This window comes from Notolepis coatsorum (genome assembly GCF_963971535.1).
Source record: "Notolepis coatsorum genome assembly, chromosome: 16".
NCBI classification, from domain to species: domain Eukaryota; kingdom Metazoa; phylum Chordata; class Actinopteri; order Aulopiformes; family Paralepididae; genus Notolepis; species Notolepis coatsorum.
In genome coordinates this window covers 42,907,218-42,931,456 of record NC_140180.1, presented here as the reverse complement: position 1 = coordinate 42,931,456, position 24,239 = coordinate 42,907,218, and positions in this window count along the sequence as shown.

The window sequence follows — 24,239 nt, the reverse complement described above, 5'->3', positions numbered from 1 at the left end:
TGAAATTAGGATGAGTTGGAGTTGAGTAATTGTATGGCCTTGGGGAAGAAACTGTTGTTGAACCTAACCGTGCGACTACCTAGTGACCTAAACCTTCTACCAGAGGGGAGGAGTTGGAAGAGGTGATGAGCTGGGTGCAGGGGGTCACTGATGATTTTGTGTGCGCGTGTGATGGTGTGATGTTTGTGTATGGAGTCCAGGGTGGGGAGTGTGCAGATAATGATTTTGGATGCCCTAATGATGATCCTGTCTAGTCTGTGTAGTGTGTGTTTGGGTGTGTTGCCGTACCAAACAGTGATGGAGAGTGAAATGATGTTTTGTATGATGGCTGTGTAAAATTGAATCATTAACGTCTTCCTAACCTTATACTTCCTGAGTTGTCTTAAGTGAAATAATCTTTGGTTGGCTGTTTTAAGTAAATTAGTGGTGTGATGATCCCAGTTGAGTTTGTTGCTGATGTGTGTTCCTAAGTATTTAAATGTGTCTGTGGCTGAAATGGGTTGGTTATTGATGAGCATGGGTGTTTTGGTGGGTGTGATTTTGCGAAAGTCAATAATGAGTTCCACGGTCTTGCTTTCATTGAGTATGTACGTGATGTAAGGCTTCGTCCACATTGCAGCCGGCTTGTGGGAGGCATGGCCTAACAGCGTTCGAGACAGGGGAGGGTAGAATTGGGCGATACGAAATTGGGGATTGGAGAAAAATAGAAAATGGGAGAAAAAGTAGATTTGTGTATGTTGTTTATGTAAAAAAAGATTACTTGAAAGTAACGCAATAGTTACTTTCTGAAGTAACTAGTTACTTTTATAATTTGTAACTGAGTAAGTAATTTAGTTACTTTTTGGAAGAAGTAACTAGTAACTGTAACTAGTTACTTTTTAAAAGTAACTTGCCCAACACTGTATAGTCTACGTGCGTAATGAATGAACACAATGAAGGCTTATATTATTCTAATGACTTGTTTTATTAGGAGATCACAGATACTGCGCTGCCATAGTAGTCATTTTCACAGTTTGACTACTGTACAGTACAGTACACATCTTAGCGTTACATCTCCACAGAGTCCAGTCCGCTCACAGTATGCCCGACTCTGGCGGCCTTAATATGTGTACTGTACTTACTGTACGTATAGGGCAGAGCATGTAGTATCTACTCAATCCTAATGAAACAAGTAATTAGAATAATATAAGCCTACTGTTCATTCATTAGACATGTAGGCTATACAGTGTATGTGTGTGTGTGTGCGCTGAATAGATGGCCAGGAGTGCGCAACAAGACGGTATAAATATGGAATATTAATACAATCTATTCCACTATAGATATATCTACACGATTAGCTTTAGTTCTTATTTATTCATCCACTGTCATTTGCAGTGTTGGTGTAATGCTATTATTTATTTTCGGACATCAAATGCATCGTTGAGGCATGACTTTAATATAAAACTTAATTTGTTATCATACAAATATTGTCATATTTATTTTATTTATGATTACTTAATTCCAAGGAGGCCTGTAGAGTTGACTTGAACGAAATTAGTTAGGACTGAATCCAAGACAAGGGACCGTTGGTGAATCCCAAAATTGAAATGCCCGAACATTTCTTAAGTGGCGCTAAGACCAAAATCTGTCAGATATTTTGTCCTACGTCCGTTGGTGAATGAGACCCATTGTGAACAGCCCATGGAGTCTCACCAGACCCACCAACCAAAACACATACAACAACTTGGACTTAATTAACCACCAGGGCTATATCCAGATATGCAGCTACTCGTGGATAACAATGAGCTATGAAGTGTGCCATATTGGACTGTTCATTTGATTCTGACAAAACTTGATATATGGGGACCAACATCTTCAAATGTGTAATTTACATAATTGATAGGCCAACACCATTATGATCGGCAGATCTAATAAAAAAAAAAGCATGATTAACAGGAAATGATGTGTTACATCTTTTTCTGATTTGCACCAAACTATATATTAAACTATAATAGCAAGGAGGCCTGTGAAGTTTTTGTTACGAATGGGCTTTGGTGGCATGATGAAATTAACCCAAATACAGATTTAAACCCACGGAGAACTTGGAGAGTTCGATAACAAAAGGCTTTACTTGCAAGAAGTGGCAACATAGGATAAAGTGAAACACAAAACACGAACGAAAACAAGGGTAACAGCAAACAATGACCCAGCAATGGATGCTGGGTCCACAACACCTAAATACACACACTATTTAGAGACAGAGGGTGATTGTTTAACAGGACACAGGTGTGGTAAACAGAACTAACAGAAGACTGAACACACAGGGGAATAACTAGAGCAAATGTACAAACTGAGACACACAAGACTAAAACACATTTACAAAACAGTAGGAACACAAGTCTAACACAGTGGAAATAATACAGACAACAAAGACAACAAATATACAAAACATAAATGGAGGAAAATAATGTTACACAGGTGAGTGACCTGACTCAAGAGCTGCCACATCTGAATCAGGCCACCATATGGCAGTGATGTATTATTATTGACAGGGGGTATGAAATGAGATTGTGGAAGTCCAATGCTTGGTCCAGCCGAACCGGGAGGAAAGTTACCGTCTGGTCCAGCAGGATCAGGGGAAGCGTTACACTGACCATGTGGTACTAGAGATGATCGTTGTATCCTTGTGTCCTTAAAACAATGTTGGCCCATGTAAAAAAGTGTTCAAGTTTCGTCTGCCCCTTAGTAAGACCAATCATTTACAAATTCTGTATTGGCCTATTCAAAATGTGTTAAAAGAGAAAATATTAAAAACTAAAAGAAATAATGTTAAAAACGGTTTAATTTCTAAAGCTAGGAAATGGAGGCAAAGAATTACATGTATGTATTATATAAATATAAATGTATACAGAATATACTACTTTTTTATATATATAATTGTATGATGTTTGGTCACACACCTGTGGATGGATGTATAATTCTGATAGTGTCTTGTATGCTTGTGTGGGCTTTTAAAGTAAGACACACAAATGAGTTATTCATTATTTATTCATAAATATTACAAGTGTAGTTATTGTGGGTGCAATCTAATCTATTCACTTTGTCTACCCAGTGGTTCTCAACAACTAGCACTGACATCACCAGCATACTTTAACTCACAGCCCCGTTTTGCTCCCAGTAAACAAGTGTCCCTAACGGATTGTTTTAACTGATTGATGGCGGCAGGAGATGGTGAAATTGGATTTGGATTTGGTATTTCTCACGATGTCGACCTCTCTCTCGTGACTGTTACTATGGCAACGGCACTTTTGACCCAAATCACTATAGCAACGGCGATGTTGATATTACTAAACGATGTGGCCACACCACCATGTGAGAGCCCAGTGACGCTGCATACAATGACCTTGGCTCGCTTGAGAGCTCAGCTGATAACAGGCCCTCGTCTGCAGCCTCACTGGAGCCAGACATAGTGACTGATACTGTCCTCTTACAACTAATATCTACGAGTAGATGCCGTCATCTGCAGATATTTACATTATAATGCAGATATTTACATTATATACACATTGAAAAACAAGGATTCCTTCAGGGTGGAGCACCCCCCATCGACTACTTGGTGAAAACCAGGGTACTACTAAAGGGTATTACTAAAGCTGGCTTACTATGTATGAAAATGCCCACACTTTTGCTCATAGGTCCAGGTCCAAACTTCCTAAACTAGCAAAGGGGTCCAAATACCCTGATAAAAAATTATAATAAGCAAAATCCAGACCAACCATATGTCATACAGTAACATTTCCCAGTTGGCTCAAAATGTTCATGAATGAGCTGCTGTTGGTTGTGAGTTCACGTCCTAGATGGTGCATATGGATATATGACATTAATGCAATTCCCTATGCTGACTTTATCATGTGGAACTAATTATACCTACGTACTGTAGCTGAATGCTTTTAATTTTCATAAATTATTTGGAAATGCCATGCCCAAACATAAATATTCTGATGTTCAAATATTACAGGGCATGGAGTAGGAGCAAGACTATACCTATCTACAGTCATGTTTTCAGCATACACCAGAATACACTTGATAGACACTCAATGCAAATGAGAGCTTCTTCATCCTCTTTGCCCGGCCTCATCTCATTGCTGCAAAGTAGCATTACGTGATTGTTTCAGCAAGTATTGTAGTGTTGAGGTAACAAGGTCAAGTCAAGGTCTACAGGCTCTATTGTGGTTTCAATGACACAGGTGGTAAAGTGGCGCAGTGTTTAAAACGGTTGCCTCACAGCGAGAAAATCTTGGTTTCAAACCCCAGGGGGCCTTTCTTTGTTCAAGTTTCTTTAATAGTTGTCATACAGAAGTACAGAATACTTTTATACAAAATGCTTCTTACTGTTACGCTCCAGAGACTGTGCAAGACAAGATAAGTATGAAATAAAATAACATAGTATAGCATGTAAATTAGAAGTAAAAAAGAAAAAAAAAAAAAAATGAGGTCACAGTGTTCAGTATAGACATATGTACAATGTTCGATGCAGAATAGACGTAACTGAGTTACCATATAATATACAATACTGTGCAGTGTACTAATATACAATACTATATGTAGCCGGTGTGATCTTGTCTGCGTTGTGTTTTAAGTCGATTCGACCCCTGTTAAGGGATCGCCCTGAGTGGGAGTTGAACCCCGGACGCCCGCATCGCGGGCGGCATCACAGACCACTAAGCAAGAAGTGAATTCACTTCTTGCTTCCGGGTCTGGATGCCTCTGGGGAGTGAGTTTACTTGCAGTACCGCTTACCATCCACAGCCACGTCACTACTTGTACCCGTGACTGTGGATATACTGCGGTACCTCCGTTACACTCACCCCCCTAAACTCACTCCACCCAGGGCATCCGGGTCTAACGGCACCACATGTAGCCGGTGTGATCTTGTCTGCGTTGTGTTTTAAGTCGATTCGACCCCTGTTAAGGGATCGCCCTGAGTGGGAGTTGAACCCCAAACGCCCGCATCGCGGGCGGCATCACAGACCACTAAGCAAGAAGTGAATTCACTTCTTGCTTCCGGGTCTGGATGCCTCTGGGGAGTGAGTTTACTTGCAGTACCGCTTACCATCCACAGCCACGTCACTACTTGTACCCGTGACTGTGGATATACTGCGGTACCTCCGTTACATATATAGTGCAAGGCAGAAATGGGATGAGGTGCAATTTAGGTACAATTTACAGTAGGTGTACGAGTTGTGCAAATCCTTTATCAATAAATATAAAGTGTGTTTGTGTGATCTAAAGTGTGGAGAGTGGGTGCTGCAGTGTGTTGTTTGTTTAAGTGAGTGTGTGCGTGTGGGTGTGTGTGCTGTGTGCATTTGATGGTTGTTGCATAGTGTTTATTGTTCGTTTAGCAGCCTGATGGCCTGGGGATAGAAGCTTCTTCTGAGTCTTTCTGTGCTCGCCTTAAGACTCCGGTATCGCTTGCCTGACCGCAGCAGTTCAAAGAGGCAGTTGTTCGGGTGGCTCGAGTCCTTAATAATTCTCTTAGCCTTCCCCTTGCACCGCTTGTTGTAAATGTTCTGGAGGGTGGGAAGCCCCCCTCCAATTGTGCGTTCGGCTGAACGTGTCACTCTTTGTAGTCTGCTACGGTCTTGTGCAGTGCTATTCCCAAACCAGGAGGTGATGTTGCCAGTCAGGATGCTCTCTATTGTACATGAGTAGAAGTTCCTAAGGATCTTCTGACTGACTTGGAACTTCCTTAGGCGCCTGAGGAAGTAGAGGCGTTGTCGTGCCTTCTTCACAACACTGTCAATGTGTGTGGTCCATGTCAAATCCTCGGATATGTGGGCTCCGAGGTACTTGAAACTGTTCACTCTCTCAACCGGTGCCCCGTCGATGCTGAGGGGGCTGTAGTCCTTGATCCCCGACCTCCTGAAGTCCACAATCATCTCTTTTGTTTTGCTGACGTTCAGGGAGAGGCAGTTCTCCTGACACCACTGTGACAGGTTCTCTACCTCTTCCAGGTAGGCCCTTTCGTCGTTGGCAGAGATCAGGCCCACCACTACTGTGTCATCAGCAAATTTGATGATGGTGTTGTTGTTCCGCTGTGCTACGCAGTCATGTGTGTACAGGGAGTAGAGGAGGGGGCTCAGAACACAGCCCTGGGGGGCCCCTATGTTGAGCGTGATGGATGATGAGGTGCAGTTGCCTGCTCTTACCACCTGGGGTCTGCCCGTCAGGAAGTCCAAGACCCACTGGCAGAGGTCATAGTTCAAGCCCAGGTCCCTGAGCTTGGCTATGAGTTTGGAGGGGACTATGGTATTGAATGCTGAGCTGCTGAGTTTGCATGTTTTATGTGTGTTTGTGTGGGTTTCCTCCAGGTACTCCTGGATTCCTAACACACCAAAAGACATGCATGCTATTTTCCTTGACCAGGGTAGGCCTACTGGCATTACAACTGGAGTTGGTCCCCGGGCGCTGCACTATGTGTGGCTTCCCACTGCTCCTAAATAGTTAGGATGACTCAAATGCAGAGATTGAATTTCCTCAAGGGGATTAATAAAGATTTTATTTAACTTAATGGCCTGAAGAAAGAAAAAGGTTACCAGTTCAAATGTTGGTGAAATAACCCCTTCATTATTGGATCATCGAATAATAATGTTGCTACAATATTTGATGGATTTCCTATGTGGATTTCACCAACATGTTCAGTTTCCAAACTCAATTTGCTAAGGAACCTGAGGATGCCTCCATTTTCAGATAAAGCGTCCACTCTAGTAAATGTTGAAAAGTAGTGATCATGGCCATATTGTCACTCGGAAATAGGAACATGCTATCTCTGCCGGCCGCATCACCAGAATCACATTTGTATAGTGCTGCAATGATGTTTCTCCCAATGATTAAGAAGGAAGTGGAGAGAGAAAGTGTAAACATCAAGTCAAGACATGTGTGTACAGTACAAGTTGTAAACATTGTACAAATCAATATGGAGTCAAAATCCTGCCATTTTCCATTCTTAATGTTTGATTTTCAAAGTACTGTTTTAAAAGTATTTAAACCCATTTTAGAGTAAGTAGATCATTACCTCTACAAAATGTGCTGTGCCATCCCAGGCTATATTTATTTATTTGTATAAATTCAACATGCATGTGCATGCATGTGTGTTTTGTCAACCATGTTACCGATTATAAATTACTGTTTGAGAAGGTTTTAAATCCATATTTAGAACAAATCTGATATATTGTGAAAGATAGTCATAAGTTGCTAAGATCCCTCTTGTTACATGTGTGTTTGTAAAGTGAGGATTGAGGAATTACCTTTTTTTCCATGAATGAATCTGCTCATTTACAACTGACACTTTCACAGCATGTTCTGTTTTAAGAAAAAGTTATGAAAACAAAATAATAATATCCACATTTATTTGAGTGTATTACTGGTCTCTTTCACTTAACATATACAATTAGTTTATTTAACATTTGTCTTTAATTTATTTTTATTATATTAAAATTGTATGCAAGTAACAGGGTTGACACCTCAGTAACCGGGTTGACAACAGTTACTGTATTGGTTATGCTGCTTGTTTAAGTTACAGTTATGAGTGTAATGGAGTTATAATGGAACATTCATAAACCTTTAATTCAATATTACTAATCAGAATTTGTTGGAGACAGATGTAAATGTAAACCAATTGTTTTATTAAATGATCTATTCAACATGTTTGGCCTTAACAGAATAAACAAAAGCATAATACTGTATCTGCTGTGCCCCCTCAAACCCAAATCAGTGGTACTTGAACTTGAAAATGTTTTTAAATTGCCTTTCTCTCAGCATGATTTTACTAGCTATCAAGGCCAAACTATCAAATAAAAACCTAATGCAATGTCTGACAAGCTCATTGTGTTAGCCCTGTTACCACAAAAACATACATTAAAAAGTTATTTGTTTGACATTTTAAATCTACATATATAACAACATTTAAGCCTCTCATGAATGCACATCATGTGGTGTCATGACCTTTACCACATGGCTAATAATGGCTGCCAATAAAAAAAAATGTCAACCCTGTTGCCGTCAACTATTTTTTTTATTGTTTATTCAGATTTACAGAACAGTTTTGTCCGAGAGACACAAAATGTCCTGTTTTCGTATATTGACCAAAGTAAGTAAGCCTCCAATTTTCCATAGGTGAAAAAGTAATGAGCACAATATTATATGTGTTGATTTAATGGGCAAATTAGGAAGTGACATGTACTTGCGTATTGACATGTGGCATACATAATGATCATTTCTAAATAACATCCCATATTGCCATCATTTAATTCCACTTTGTCAATGCCAAAGACAATTAGCATTTAATAATGTCTGGCTTTGTTAATGTACTTAATTAGTATAAATGTGCACTGTGTCATTCTGCACTAATGGATTAGAGAATGTGGATGTGAGATGAAACACTCAGGTTGTTTTCCCTTTGGATGACATTTACCTAAATGCTACACATCCTGGTTGCCTCAGCTATGAGACACAGCCTCAGCTGTGTGTCACAGGTCGACCTAAATCTACCTGGATATAAAAAACACAGTAGTAAATTCCCAGACAGAGTGAACAGACACACCTGAGTGCAAAGGAAATAACTAACTTTATTTGCATGAACAAATCACATTACATGTAGCATAAAACTAGGGAAATGTCCCTTTTGTAACTTGTGGGAGGCACAGCCAATAGCTCTCTCCCCAGGTTGGAGGTGTCGGGGGGCCCTCTGGCACATACGCGGTAGCAGTACAGGAGTACCTTAGCTCCATTAGGCTGGACACACTGCTGTCTATACAGCAGGGATTAGTATTCTGTTAGTATCGGCATCACAAATACACGAGCCCTCTGCACTAGACGGAAACATACATAAATCACTACGTTCTAATTGCGCGCCACAATAGGCCACTCTGGTAGAAAGAATAAGGCTCAAGGGAGCTAGGCTAATGCTACTTAGCAAGCTAAACTTGGTTATTCCACAAATCCATTGTGATATTTAGACTTTGTCCCCAAAATGAATGGAGGTGAATGAGGAGCCTGACACCTCGGAGGAATGGTGGTGTTGACAGCGGACAACAGGGACAGTAGTGGTCCCTAGCTTATAGGTAAAACTGCTGAAAGTTCTACTAAAGTGAAATATCCCTTTAATACTCAGTATAAACTTAAAACACTCAGTGACAAGATTTGGTGCAATGCAAATCATCATAAAATTACCCAAAATGTTAGAGCTGTTGTTGTGAAAAGGATGACTAATGCCCTTTGATGTCTACCCCCTTCCTTTGAAATATTGCAGAACATACACCGATTAGCCTGATTGGCCGATCAGTCAGTTAATTTAGGTGGTTCAAAACCACTAAAACCACTAAACTCCCATAGCAACCAATCACACATTGGTCTCATGAATTTGTTTACATTTGAAAGCTTCTTGTATTATGATACTAACTTGACATCTCCTCGCCACACCCCCTCAACATACTGATTCAGAGAGGGTGCACTAAAACAGTTATCAAATTATACACCTGAAGCTAAAGAAATTATACTCATGACATTAACATGCCACAATAAGCAATTTACGACTGAATTTTAACACCAATGTAAGGGAGAACGGGGGACGTTGTCACACTTTTTACTCTAGTGTGAATTGCTCATCATCAAAACATCTTTCAATAGTCACTCCTACATTAAATTGAAGCATAAGATGTTGGCTTGAAATGTGTATCCCTCTTATTTTCCAACGTATTGTAACAAAGAGTTAATCATGCACCTATCAAAGACACTCTGACACATTGTGACAACCAACCCCATCATGGAATGTCTTGATAGCATTAAGGCTAACAGCCATCTAACAACTAGTTAGCTAGCTAACAACAATCTAAACTATAGCTATCCCTTCACACTTTTTAAGGGTAATAATTGTTTCATTATAAACCAATTGTGTAAAAGCCTAGAAGAAAAATACTGAGGAGCGGAATATGTACAAATGGACAAAAGTCCTCTCACCTCAAATTCAGTTGTTTCACTCCAAAGATGACAATGTAGGTGAACTCTGACCCCAATTCTGGACATTTAAATACCAAAGTATGGGAGACAGGACCCTCTGGTAGTGAAATATAATGAATGTGACAACCTACCCGTGTGACAACGTCCCCCGTTCTCCCCTTCTGGATCTTTAAGATGGGAAGGTTTTGCAGTATTCTGTTCTGTGACAAGGAAATGACCAAAGGTACTGTGCTTTGCCATACGACCCAATGAATGTTTTTTTCTCATTCTACCCCCTAGCCAGCCCAATAATGCATGGGTAAATGAAGTAATCATTTTCACTGGTGCCATCACTCACAGAAAGATAACAGGTAGGTATATCACTTCCCACCATATGGTCATGGCTGTTAAGCGCGGGCCAATCATAGTGCTGCAATTTGCCACAGTGTTCCATGTTGTGATTAAATAGTTCCAAGGACAGCGCTGGCACAGTGGACGGCTCTCTGACAAGACAGGTAGTCATCTCCTTCCATAGATTGGAGCTGGTGGTGGCATTGGCAGGCTGGCTGGTCCACTCACTCGCTCACTCATTCACTCACTGTGCTGCGTTCACTGTGTGATTTTCTCTTTTCTTGTTTATTTCCCTCAGGCTCATTGTGTCATTCTCTGTTATTTCTATCTTCATGAATATAGAGGGGATTTGTTCACTTGAGTTTCAACTGCTCAGTGTAAACCAGGTAAAGCATAGAGGCATAAATCTACTCATGATTCAATAACGAACCATGAATGATGAAGTCTCAAAAAATACTGTCCATAGAAAATAGGTATGCAGTTACTATGAAACATTGACCTTGGAAAATATCATATCGTGAGCATAGATGATTGTGGTTTTACTGAAATAATCATCGGTGTAGATTATGTTGCAATATCCGATCTTACGGTAAAATCTATTTTGGAGCAGCAACTCTAAGAGAAGGAAGCAGCGTGAGAAAGAGAGAGAGAGAGACATGATGCATTTTTTGTTTACATTATGTTTAGTCTTACAACATACTCTTTATTGGACAACCAAAAGGTTATAGCAATAGACAAAGTGGCATATCATATAGATACTTCATTCTTTATTCATCGCCACCTTTATGGAGACATTCTGTTAAATATTAAAAATGTCCTCAAGGTCAATCGCTTGTGAATATCTGGCACTTCTTGTATGTAATATCTGCAGGCCTGTATAGGCTGATGTCTCTCCATGCGTAACTGCACACGCACACAGCTTGGACGACAGCACATCGTATTGACAGTCTCGTCATATTGAGCAAAGAGGTTACAAGTAGATAGGCAATAGGCTAATGTCCTCATTAAAGAACTGTTACCTCCCACAGTAGATATGCCGTATGCATGTGTCAGACATATCCAAACATCCCACGAATCCAAGGAACCGCTCTTGAATTTCCAGAATGTGTCTTTGTGCTTCATCAACCAAGAAGCGAAGCGGTGGCTTAAAGATTGCTACAAACGTCTGAGAAAAACCTCTTCTAACTTTATAGCCACAGGCAGGAAGTAAGAATGGAGCCTACCTAACTAGGCCTAAATTTGAATAATAAGCAGAAGAACACATGGATATTTGGCAGACACAACTCACGTAGCACCATAGAAGCTACCATCATAATGTTATGAACATGTGTCCTTTAGGTGCAGGTACACTAGGCCACCTACACCACTGCACTTCATTAGTACAAATCAGTGGCTGGCTGTGCTGCAGAGAACAGACTTAAGTTCAAGTTTTGTTTTATTTGTCACGTATAAAGTACATGTACATCAGGGGCGGAGCTAGGGGGTGGCTACCTGGGCTCAAGCCCCGGATGTATTCTGAAAAGCCCCGAATCTATTTAAAAATAAATTAAAAAAAAAAAAAAAAAATTAAAAAAATGATTTTTTTTTTTTTTTTTTTTTTTTTTTTACAATTCATCATTGTTACATGAAAATATGTTTGCACCAGATTTAGCAGAAGCTAATTTCCATCTGTGGTCTATCCAGCTGCTAACTGTATTTGAGTGAGTTAAGTCTTGGTGTTATGGTAGACTCAGACCTAAGCTTTAAATCACAATCAACAAGTTGACAAAAACGTAATTCTTCCACCTTAGAAACATAGCTAAAGTACGGCCATTTATAAATCAAAAGGACGCTGAAAACCAGATCCATGCCTTTATCTCAAGCCAACTTGACTCCTGTAATGCACTCCTTACCGGCCTCCCGATTAAATACGATGATAACTATTTTATTGCAATGCACTATTGCATTATTTTATTCTATTTTACTAACTATTTTATTGCACTGCACTATTTTACTTTGTATCAGTGAATCATAGACGCCTGGCCATAAGAGCATTCGGAGCATCTCTGCTCTCCCACTATTGAACTTGGGGGAGCAAAGGTATAATCTTGCTCCACCACTTTTTGATTATATGAAAAATATGATATATCCCCCCCAATATATAAATCTAACCATAACTACGTTATGGTTAACTGAGTTTTATAGTGAAAAGAGCAGCTTTATTGGTCAAGATAGAAGGCTCTATATTGCAGAAAATTGCACGTACAGGTTCATTAAATTCAAATAAAATCTGTCATGGAGGGGGTCGTGCCTGAGCCCCTCCAAACCACCCATTGTCTGCAAAAAAAAAAAAAAAAAAAAATTAAAAAAAAAAAAAAAAAAGGGGGGGGGGGGGGGGGGGGCCCATCTGGGCTAAGCCCCGGATCTCCTACAATCCTAAATCCGCCCCTGATGTACATTACAGTGTACAGTGAAATGCTTGGTTCTGTATGAGCCCCCTGAGAATGTGCTTCATACAGTAAAAAAGTTAAGAATAAAACCCAAACACTATACAAAATATACAATATACAAACTAAAGTACAACCTAAAGTACAAAATACAAACTTCGAAAATAATGCTAAATGCTAAAATGAGGTATGGATGTAGTGAAAATATTTGTCTAACAAACAAAAATAATTACGGTGTAGTGTTTAAAGTGTCTATAGTGAATGTTAAAAAGGTGAGTGTTTGTTTAAAGTGAGTGTGTGCATGCGGATGTATGTGCAATGAATGTAGATGGATGGGTTAGTGTTGCATAGAATCATGGAGCAACCATTGTATTATGCCGTTATTAATTAACCACTGTTTTTGTCACTCTGGATTTAATCATGGGTCAACTAAGATCCTAAATGTGATTTCATTACATCATTAGTGTTGTGATGGGGGGTGTTGGCAGAGGGTGTGTAGGATTCAATCGCAGGACAGAGAAGGGTGAGAGAGACGAGGCACGAGTCGACGTTCAAAATAACAGGCTTTACTAAGCAGTAGCAAACAATGATACACGTTAGAACGGTACAAACAAAAGCGAACTGCAAAACACGGAAATCAAACCTCAGCAGAGCTGGAAAACGTGGCTAGGCAAGTAGGAACAGACTCACTGGGAAGCACGAGATAAAGAGCTTTCACGAATGATGAACGGAGTAGCACGACAGGATAACAGAGTACACAGAACACGGGGTGAAACAGAACAATGGCGCCACAAGGAAGTCAGGAAGCGACAGGGTATATATGCAGACACTAATTATTGACAAGAAACAGCTGGGGGCTGACAGGCTAGGACACATGCATATCAATACACGCACAAGGAAAACAGGACTAAATAACAAGGGGCTCACTGGAACTTAAACAACCCCAGACAGGGGAGGACATTAAACTAGGCAGGGCAAGATCACAGACAACATGAACATAGGCAGTACATTAGTGATTGCAACCCAAACCAGGTACAAATGCATGACCGGAGCCAGCAAAGTCATTAACCCCATTATTCTGCCAGGGGGCAGCAGAGCACTGTCTATGTTCAGAAAGTTCAAGAGTCCATACGGAAGCTGAGGCAGATTGTGACAATTACACTATTTCATTGTGAGGTGTGTAGGCTATATGTGCGGTCTATTGTGCTACGCAATCCGGATCCTACTTTCTTAAACGCTATCATTCATAAACCACAGCTTTTGAATGTTAAGTGAATTTATCGTAAATGCCCAATGAAAATGTCCCAGTAATGATATAATCACATTCATGAAATTGTAATATTAACAATAACATTTACTACATCGAAACAGGTGTAAAATGCCTATAATTAACAGGTTAATTGTCTGTTGTATTTGCCATTTACTATTTGCTAACTATCCTTTGATATCGGGCTATGCTTTGTAACACCCACCCACCAAAACACACCTTCTATTGCAGGCACATTTGCAGGCCAGTGATGCATTTTCAGTTCATCTCATCTCAATAATGTTTTTGTTTTTGTTAATTTACATTCAACTGGCCTTTTGTGGTAAAATGAATATAATTTTGAAACGTTATTCTGACAGCCCTATTAGGCAGTCTCACACGCACTGTGGCACAACAGTACAACACTTTGTATTCCTTTCTCTACAAATGTTCCACTAAGACCGTTGAGGCTTGCCACGTTGCATAATTCAGTATTTTTTATCATGTATTTATTTTCTCAGGAGCGCACTGCAAGCAGCCATGGCACATTGCTAATGTGTTCAGTGAAGTAACTGCGAAAGCAATACTTGAGATTTAGGGAGAATTTTTAAGGGATGTTATTGAAACTGTGCACACTGTTGATGACGGCAACGTGAATATAGACCGAGAACAACATACAGAGAGATATGCTGCACCCACAAACATGTTTTAATTATATTTAGCCCACTCCTCATCCTAGGGGGGGGGGGTGGGGACGACAGTGGCTCAGGAGGTAGAGCGGTGGTCTGGTAGTCGGAAGGTTCCCGGTCCGATTCCCGCTCCTAACGGGCAGCATGTCATTGTGTCCTTGAGCAAGACACTTAACCCCTAATTGATGTGCAGGTCGGCATCTTGCATGGTTGCCTCCGCCATCGGTGTGTGAATGTGAGTGATTGGGTGAATGTGAGGAACAAAATTGTAAAGCGTTTTGGATAAAAGCTGCTATATAAATGCACCATTTATCTTGGCCAACACTTTTATGACATGAGCTAAATCCAAGGGTCAGTCTGCATTAACACTTTGAGTGCCGGGACCCGTCTTTAGACGTCTTTGCTGGCCATGCTAAAGTTGCCGGAGGACGCGTTACGTCGTCCTTATATCAATATTTCAAAAATCTGCGATCGGATTCATATGTCCCCTCCGCTGGCCTGAGATCCACCAGCAGGACCCACTGAGCTCTCTGGCGGTTCAGGAGCGCCATCTGGTGGCCGATCGGCGCAATCGCCAAACAGGATGTTGAATAGAGGTTGTCATGACGACCGTAGTACTTCCGGGCGCTCGCTATAGGTCATGGGACTCTGGCTCGTCACGCTACACGGTGATCGATTGGCAATAACTCGATAAACAACATGATTTGGACGTATATACCATTATACAAGCTGGAGATGGACCGGGTAAAAATATATCCCATAATGATAAGATTTCTACTCGACGATGATCGCCCAACGGCGCGCGGAGACTGGGGTGAGTTTCAGCGTGTAACGTTACCGTCTTCGATACTAACTGCTATTATCAACATTTGACCCACATTAGATGATTGTTCTGTTTTTTTTTTTGTTTTGCCATAGTTTGTCTCTCCTGCCCATGTAAAGCGTCTTTGAGCACCTGGAAAAGCGCTATATAAAATAGATGTATTATTATTATTATTATTATTATTGGTATAACGCTGCCCACATAATTATAAACGCCCCCTCGCCCATCCGGTCAACATCAGATGACGTGTAGTAACTTCTAGAAGTACGTCTAGTTGGAATTTTTTATATCGCGCTGATTGCCATCAAACTGTATTTCATCATCAATATAATGCATTTGGGGCTATATATCACGTTCTGGAGAAAGCTGCAGAAAGAGATGAAAACATACTTATACATTAGACCATACTTTACTATGAATATGTGAATGAAAAAGTTTAACGTTGCTACACAATGAACAATACATATAGGACTTTGAATGGGCCCTAATAATGGCAATGTAGCAATAGAATTTAAAAAGTTATAGCCCTGCAAAGAAGGGGACTTTCTCCATAGACAAATAGTGCTGGCAATCTATGGTATATCATGAATTTAACCTTAGGCAGCCAAAGTGTTAAAGGGGCACTTCACCAAAAACGATGCAGATTAATTTTACACATAATCTCACACATCCAAAACCTCTGCACAGACTCATTTAGTTTGACAGTTAATGAGAGTAAATGAGTTTGAATATGGCCACCAGTCATTGAGGACATTGAATCCTTATGTCATGTTAATTACAGCACCATGAAATTATGTAGATGAGGAAATAGCAATACCTTGTCCTATGGGACTGCTACCTTATAGTTTCATTGAGATGTAATTAACACAACACAAGGATTCAATGTCCCCGATGACATGACTGGTGGCTATATCCAAACTAATTTACTCTCAGTAACTCTATTCAAACTAATTTACTTGATTATCAGTGGCCTCGGCAGATGTTAATTTCCAAAACATATGTCAAGCCTTAAGTCTGGTGTAAACTGACACATACCAGTGGACAGAGTGTATCAGTTTGGGAGCATGCTCGATATTTACTACTCTAAGGCTTCTAAGCAGTTAATCTCTACACAGTTACACAGATCTATCCAAACATTGCCACCCACATGGAATTAGTAACAACTAATTTAATTAAAATAAAAGACAATGACACAGGCTTTAGCACAGTGCAAGGTGAAAAGAGTGGAAACCACAGGTGTTTTTAACAGGTAGCATTTTCACATCGGGTGTGCAATCATGTGTGTGTGAGCGAGAGAGTGTGTGTATGTGTGAGAGAGAGGGTTTGTGTGTGTGAGAGAGACATGTGTGTGTGTGTGTGTGTGTGTGTGTGTGTGTGTGTGTGTGTGTGTGTGTGTGTGTGTGTGTGTGTGTGTGTGTGTGTGTGTGTGTGTGTGTGTGTGTGTGTGTGTGTGTGTGTGTGTGTGAGAGACATTTGTGTGTGTGTGTGCGTGTGTGAGAGAGAAAGGGTGAGAGAATGTGTGTGTATGTGTGAGAGATGTGCGTGAGAGAAAAAGGGTGAGAGAACGTGTGTGTGTGCTGCTGAAACTTCGACCTGCTGGGTGAAAGGTTGCAACAGTGTTCATCTCTCCATGGTTACCAATACAGCTGCCCACCCCATGTCATTGAAGGCACGTACAATAGCTACAGCTCTCACTCAAACATCAAATCACCGTCGTTGACCAGCCTCTTGTTTTCCTCACTTGAGATAAATGTTTGACCGGGAGGTGTTTCAGTAGGAGGGCAGCTCAGACATACTACTGTAGTTCTCAAAGGGGAATACCTACTTAACCCCGACATTAACCCTGTACTGCCACGTGTCCTCATCAATAGTTAACCCTTTAAACTTTCACCTATCTTAATGTCCCCATAAGCAGTTCCAAAGGCGATAAAACGATGCATCTTTATCTGTGTCCTGGGTCAATGCCGGGCACATGTCCTTTACCTGCTGTCTAACGCTTTATTTGAGCTACAGCATGTCTGCAATGAGCGACATGTTCTTACCTTGGACTCCATTTTGTTATACAAATGTCTTTACATTACATTACAAATTAATCCATAATAAGTCCCTTATTATTCACATATCCCTGTTAGTGTGTAGTGTGGGTGCCATGTTTAATATCATCACAGACTTTGGAATCTCTGATTTAAAATTAGATGAGAGCTAAACCAGGCAATACATTAATATTATAATTGCACAATTTAACTAAGGGGTTTAGGAGAGTTTAATAGTTTAACACATCAATATCAAGTTCATTATTGAATCCAGCTCAGACGCGATTCACTTCCTTGATCTTTTCATTAAAAATAAGCCATAAAAGGCTGTTATTTCATTCATTGAAAACTAGAGCTATCACGCTAGCACAAAATACATGTTCTGGTATCCCTTCCCACGCCATTCAATCAGGAGGGAGAACCCTAGATATTTTTACTTATTACAATAAATCTTGCCTAGCCAAATGTGCTCACTGCACTGGTTTATTTTACTTGTTATTATTACTGGTTTCATGGACACATTTGCTTAAAAGTAGTTCTTATTTTTGTCGGACCATGTTTGCAGTGTGGAGTTCTCTCTCTTGATTGGATAAAGTGGGAACGGGATACCAACAAATGTATTTTGTGTTTACTGCAGAGCGGAAGGACTGGGAGACCCATGTTACTGACCAAACAATAGCCTATCAGTGATGGCTGTTGAACACTTAAGTAAGGGATAATGTATGGCTACGAGGTCATTGTCGCAAAATAATTGACCGACACGGAGTTTAAAATACCGAGGCGCCGCGCCGAGGTGTTTTAAACGTAGTGAAGGTCAATTATTTTGCGACAATGACCGAGTAGGCTATACATTATCCCGCTTATTACATGGCTAACTTACTAACAATATACCTAATTCATTTGACAAATCGCAGTTGGCTCTGTCAGCCCAAATAAAGTGATTATTATTATCGCGGGCAGCCTCTGTGTTCTGGCTCCGCTGTGTTCTGGTCCGCTCGTCGCTCCGCCCCCTGTCATCGCCGGCACGGCAGTGTCTAATTGCACTGATGTCAGTGGGCTTGATTGCGAACAGCTGCGCTCTGCGGTCATTATTGAAAAATCTGCGGTCATTATTGAAAAATAATGACCGCAGTCGGGGGGCTATTGACCAATCACAAGCAAGCATTTCGGCGAATGTGAAAACGCCATGTAATAAAGAACCAATAATGGCTGAACCATTACGGTACAAGAGAGAACCATTACTGTTTCTAAATGGAGTAATTTCAGTACTTGTTCATTTGATGAGTGAGAACCAGATCATGAGTCATGTAGTGAAATCTCTTGCAAACAGTGGTGATATTTCAAGTATTGTGACAGACCAGCAATCTAGAGTATCGGAAGGTTTCTCGGTAGGCCACAAGCCATCAGTTTTGTTTGAAGGGGTGCATAGTAGGCAAATTTTAATCCAGGTGTAATTTGTTTCTAAACTTGCTCTAGTGTGTCAGTTAGCATAGCTATCTGCAGTGTCAGTTAACATAGAGCTCTGCGGTGTGTCAGTTAACATATATCTCTACAGTGTGTCAGTTAACATATATCTTTACAGTGTGTCAGTTAACATATAATATATGTTAACACACTGACACACTGCAGACCTCTATGCTAACTGACACACAGAAAGACTCAGAAGAAGCTTCTATCCCCAGGCCATCAGGCTGCTCAACGAACAATAAACACTATACAACAACCATCAAATGCACACAGCACACACATCCACACGCACACACTCACTTTAAACAAACAACACACTGCAGCACCCACTCTCCACACTTTAGACCACCTAAACACACTTTATATTTATTGATAAAGGATTTGCACTCAGTGGCGGCCGGTCGGTTTTCGCCACTAGGGGCGCTATACCAAATATTTTGTACAGTACAGTACAGTACCACGCAACACTTGTGATTCGACTCACGCTCACGGCAATGAATCGGCTCTTATGAACGAGTCGCTCAGCTGTTACTACAACAACACACAACCAGTCAAATAAAGTATAGTCTAGACTCTAATTCACAACTTGAAACACAATATATAAATAGAAAAGTTAGAAACAAAACTCGCCCGTCTACAAACACAGGCAGATCTCTCCCTCTCTCCTTCTCTCTCTCACACACAGCGTGACGTGGAATCGATTCGTTACACAATCAGACCTATTATATACCAAGAATAACTTCAGTATGAGTACAGGGCTGTACACATATTTTGCATATTGTTAAACGAGCCAAGGCTAGCTATTAAACTATCGATATGAATCGAAATTCTGGGACCCTGATGTAAACAAGACAAACGTCTTTCTCTGGTCTGCATCCCCTTAACAATTGTGTGTATTGAGCCGTACTGTATTGTACCCATTCTGCAATCTGTTAATAAAGTTCTCATTCATTCAAACATAGACAATCTCTCTGTCTCTCGGATCAATCAAATCAAATAATTAACACATGTATGTTGTCATTTTAAACAACTCACCATTCATTAATTATGCATCAGCAGCATCAGAGAGCATTTTAGTAGTTACATTTTCAACAAGATTGCTGCTATTTAAACACTTCATGGAAACGGGGTAACGTTAACCTTATGTCGACTGTAGTATTGTATGACCTCGACATAACGTTTAAACGTTAACGTTACTCCGTTCCATGCACTTCTAAGTGGCCAGCTAAGCTAACGGAACTAACAGCTAGCAGTAGCTGTAACGTTAGGCGGCATCAGTAGACAACGTATCATGTATTAAACTAGAGTTAAGATCGCTAATCTACCTTGTTGTTGGCTTGTTGATAAAGTATATCCACTCCATGGCATTGTCCATCCAGCCTGTGTTGATGTCCATCCGGATCTCAGGTTGGTGTGGTCCAAGTAGTTTCAAGTCTTTTTTTTCTTGCATTGTCCGTCTTTCAAACGGTGTTGATTTGATGGATTTAACAGAATTATCCAATTCCATGGTGGTAGCTTTAGCTAACTATAAATCGAAATGAAAATACTCAGTCCTTGAATAAACCGAAGGCGTCTTTTCTTTTTCTCTATTGTGAACTGTAGTAGTGTAGTTGCTGTTGTTGACGAGTAGACTGAACTTGCTGACTTGCTGTGATAAGATACCTCCTCCTGGCGCGAGAAATGCGGCTATGGAAAAAAACTGGCATCGCGTCGGCCAATCAGAGAGCGTCTCCGCGAAATGCGGCTATGGAAATTCTTCACGGAAGTTCACTTTTGCTGCCTAGACCGCTTCAAATAGCGCTCGGATTCCAACATAATAGTCATATTTCAACGCACAACGCCGTATGCACTGATTGGCTGTGACGGAGACAGCGATCAAACTGTGACGCGCAGTCAGAGCGCTATCGCTTATTGCCCGGGCGAGAAATACGAAAAAATTAAAAAAAACGTCACTTCCTGCCCATGAAAACGCTGTTTTTTTAATTTCGATAATAACGTTATATTGTGCATTGGAAATACAAACATACTTAAAACGAGTAAATATTATTCATTTTAAACATGTTTATATTATTTATAGGGCTATAAAACAAAAAACAAAAAAGTTTTTTTTTCTTCTTATTCTCTCATTTAACAGGTGGGTCGGCGCCCATAGCGCCACCAGTGGCGAGCCGCCACTGTTTGCACTACAACTCGTATACCTTACTGTAAATTGTACCTAAATTGTACCTCATCCCATTTCTGCTTTGCACTATATAGTATTGTATATTAGTACACTGCATAGTATATTGTATATTATATGGTAACTCAGTTACGTCTATTCTGCATCGAACATTGTACATATGTCTATACTGAACACTGTGACCTCATTTTTTACTTCTAATTTACATGCTATACTATGTTATTTCGTACTTATCTTGTCTAGCACAGTCTCTGGAGCGTAACAGTAAGAAGCATTTTGTATAAAAGTATTCTGTACTTCTGTATGACAACTATTAAAGAAACTTGAAACTTGAAACACTGTAGAGATCTATGTTAACTGACACAAGTGTGTCAATTAACATAGATCTCTACAGTGTGTCAGTTAGCATAGAGGTCTGCAGTGTGTCAGTTAACATAGATCTCTACAGTGTGTCAGTTAGCATATAGGTCTGCAGTGTGTCAGTTAGCACAGAGCTATGCAGTGTCAGTTAACATAGAGTTCTGCAGTGTGTCAGTTAGCATAGAGCTATGCAGTGTGTCAGTTAACATAGAACTCTGCAGTGTGTCAGTTAAGTTAACATAGAGCTCTGCAGTGTGTCAGTTAAGTTAACATAGAGCTCTGCAGTGGGTCAGTTAACATAGAGATCTGCAGTGCCAACTCCCTCTGGTTCTTGAAGTATTTTGTCTATGGCCGTAGCCTCTGGTGAAAAGAGGCTTTGTTAACAGAATTCGGCTATAGGGCGACAATAATGTGGTCAAGATGCATGGTTTCTATCTTGAGCCCAAACTGGCGTGGTTTATTTATTTACATGTTCAGCAGCAGTTACTATAGGTCTTCTCTTACTGAGAGACATGGGGGAGAGAAGGAAGTGGGAGGATACATTTTATTTTATACTCGCCACAAGGTGGTGTACCTGAGTGGCTCCGCCTAGAGCGCCCTCTAGTGGAAACAGACATATATGCAACTAGACAGTTACTGGTGGAGACAGTTATATATACAGGTAAACAGGTACTAGTGTAAACAGCCATATGTACAGTTAGACAGTTACTAACAATCCTACACAGAATCTCTGATCTCAACAGGCTTGAAAATATATTGTAAAGCAGTTGCATATGTTTCTGTTGTGCCTGTTGAAACCTGTGATTAAATATGATATTGCCAGGTTGAAACTACTAACAGAATGTTAATTTCAAATAAGATATATAATGTAAGTGTTTTACAATCTGAGACCAGTGGATTTCTGTTGTGTTGTAACTAAACATCAAAAGTGTACCTCAGCTTTGAATGGTAGGCTACTCCAGATTCACGGCAGTCCCATTAGTAGTGTGCAAGCCTTTGCTGTGTTGTCACATTTTGTCAAAACCTCATTGTCCTCAACAATGATGGTAACATCAACTGGATCTTCATCTCTGGCAGCCTGGACTACAAGGATCAGGACGTGCAGAGTAATGCAGGGATATTCAGTGTAGTCACCTTGATTGTCCTCCTTGTTGAATCACAGCAATATAAGTAATATAGAAACATTATACACATATTCATTTTTTTATACATTTTCTTCTTTTATGTAAAACTGTAAACTGCTCAATCATTGCATTATTAACTACAGGACTACTATGGTGGCAGCATTATCGGGGTACAGTATAGGACCATGATCTACTTATGGAGGAATGTGTGTAGTGTGGAATTGCAAGAACATCTACGATGCAAACTAATTTAATTGCATTAAAGACGTCTTCCCCCATGTTTGACTTCATTTGATTATTTTGGCCAGAAATAAAACAATTTCATTACTCAGGCATTCCTTTGTGTTTGTTTGTGTGTAGTGTATTTATAACAGCATTGTATATCCTTGAATATCTGTAAGTGTTATAAAAGTGTAATAATTATTATTATTACATGGCGTTTTCACATTCGCCGAAATGCTTGCTTGTGATTGGTCAATATCGCTCGTCAGAGGTCCGATATTACTCGATAACGGACCTCTGTGGAACAATAATGACCGCTGTGCGCAGCTGTTCGCAATCAAGCCCCACTGACACACACTGTTTCAGTGCAATTAGACACACCTGCCGGGCTGCCGGCGATAATAATAATCACTTTATTTGGGCTGACAGAGCCACAGAACAACTGCGTCTGCATTTGATCTCGTCTTGTCGATTTTGTTAAATGAATTAGGTATATTGTTTTGTAAGTTAGCCATGTAATAAGCGGGATAATGTATAGCTATACTCGGTCATCATCGCAAAATAATTGACCTTCACTGACGTTTAAAACACCTCGCCGAGGCGGCTCGGTATTTTAAACTCCGTGTCGGTCAATTATTTTATTTTGCGACAATGACCTCGTAGCTATACATTATCCCTTACTTATGACCCTGCCTGTACCTCCCCTCCTCCTCTCCTGTGCTGCTACGATCCCTGAATTTCCCCAAGGGGATTAATAAAGATACATATTATCTTAATTAGGCTGAGGTTTAACAGCAAATGTTGATATTTTCTTTACAAAGGGGAATACTGCACATTTCCAACTGTGAAATATACATTTGACTTACCTTCGGGGAAATACTATAATGATAAACAGAATGTTCCATAGGCCCGCTGGGTCAGGTCACATGAGCAGCTTACATACCTCAGATGCTACTTTGGTACTCTCTCCTCTGCTAACTGCAATGCATAGTCAATGGAAGTTTAGAATCCATATGTGAGCTGTGCGATTTGAGGGCAAACTGAGAGCTTATTTGAGTGTTTCCAATTGAACAAACCACATACTGTACATCCAAAGTGTCTGATTGGAGTCGTGTCTGATGAGGATCCTATATTGCTGTGGGAATGGCTGGTTTGTGGCTGCGCACCTGTTACACATTGCGGTAATCGGTGTAGGCCATAAGGTGAACCCCGTTTTAATTTCATCCCGTTCCCACCATGGAACTACGAATTTGTCACTCTGGGTGAAAGATCTATTGGTGTAGATTTAGGAATAAAAAGTTCTCCATCTACAATCCTGCCGGTTTTTCCCAATTATACTTTTAA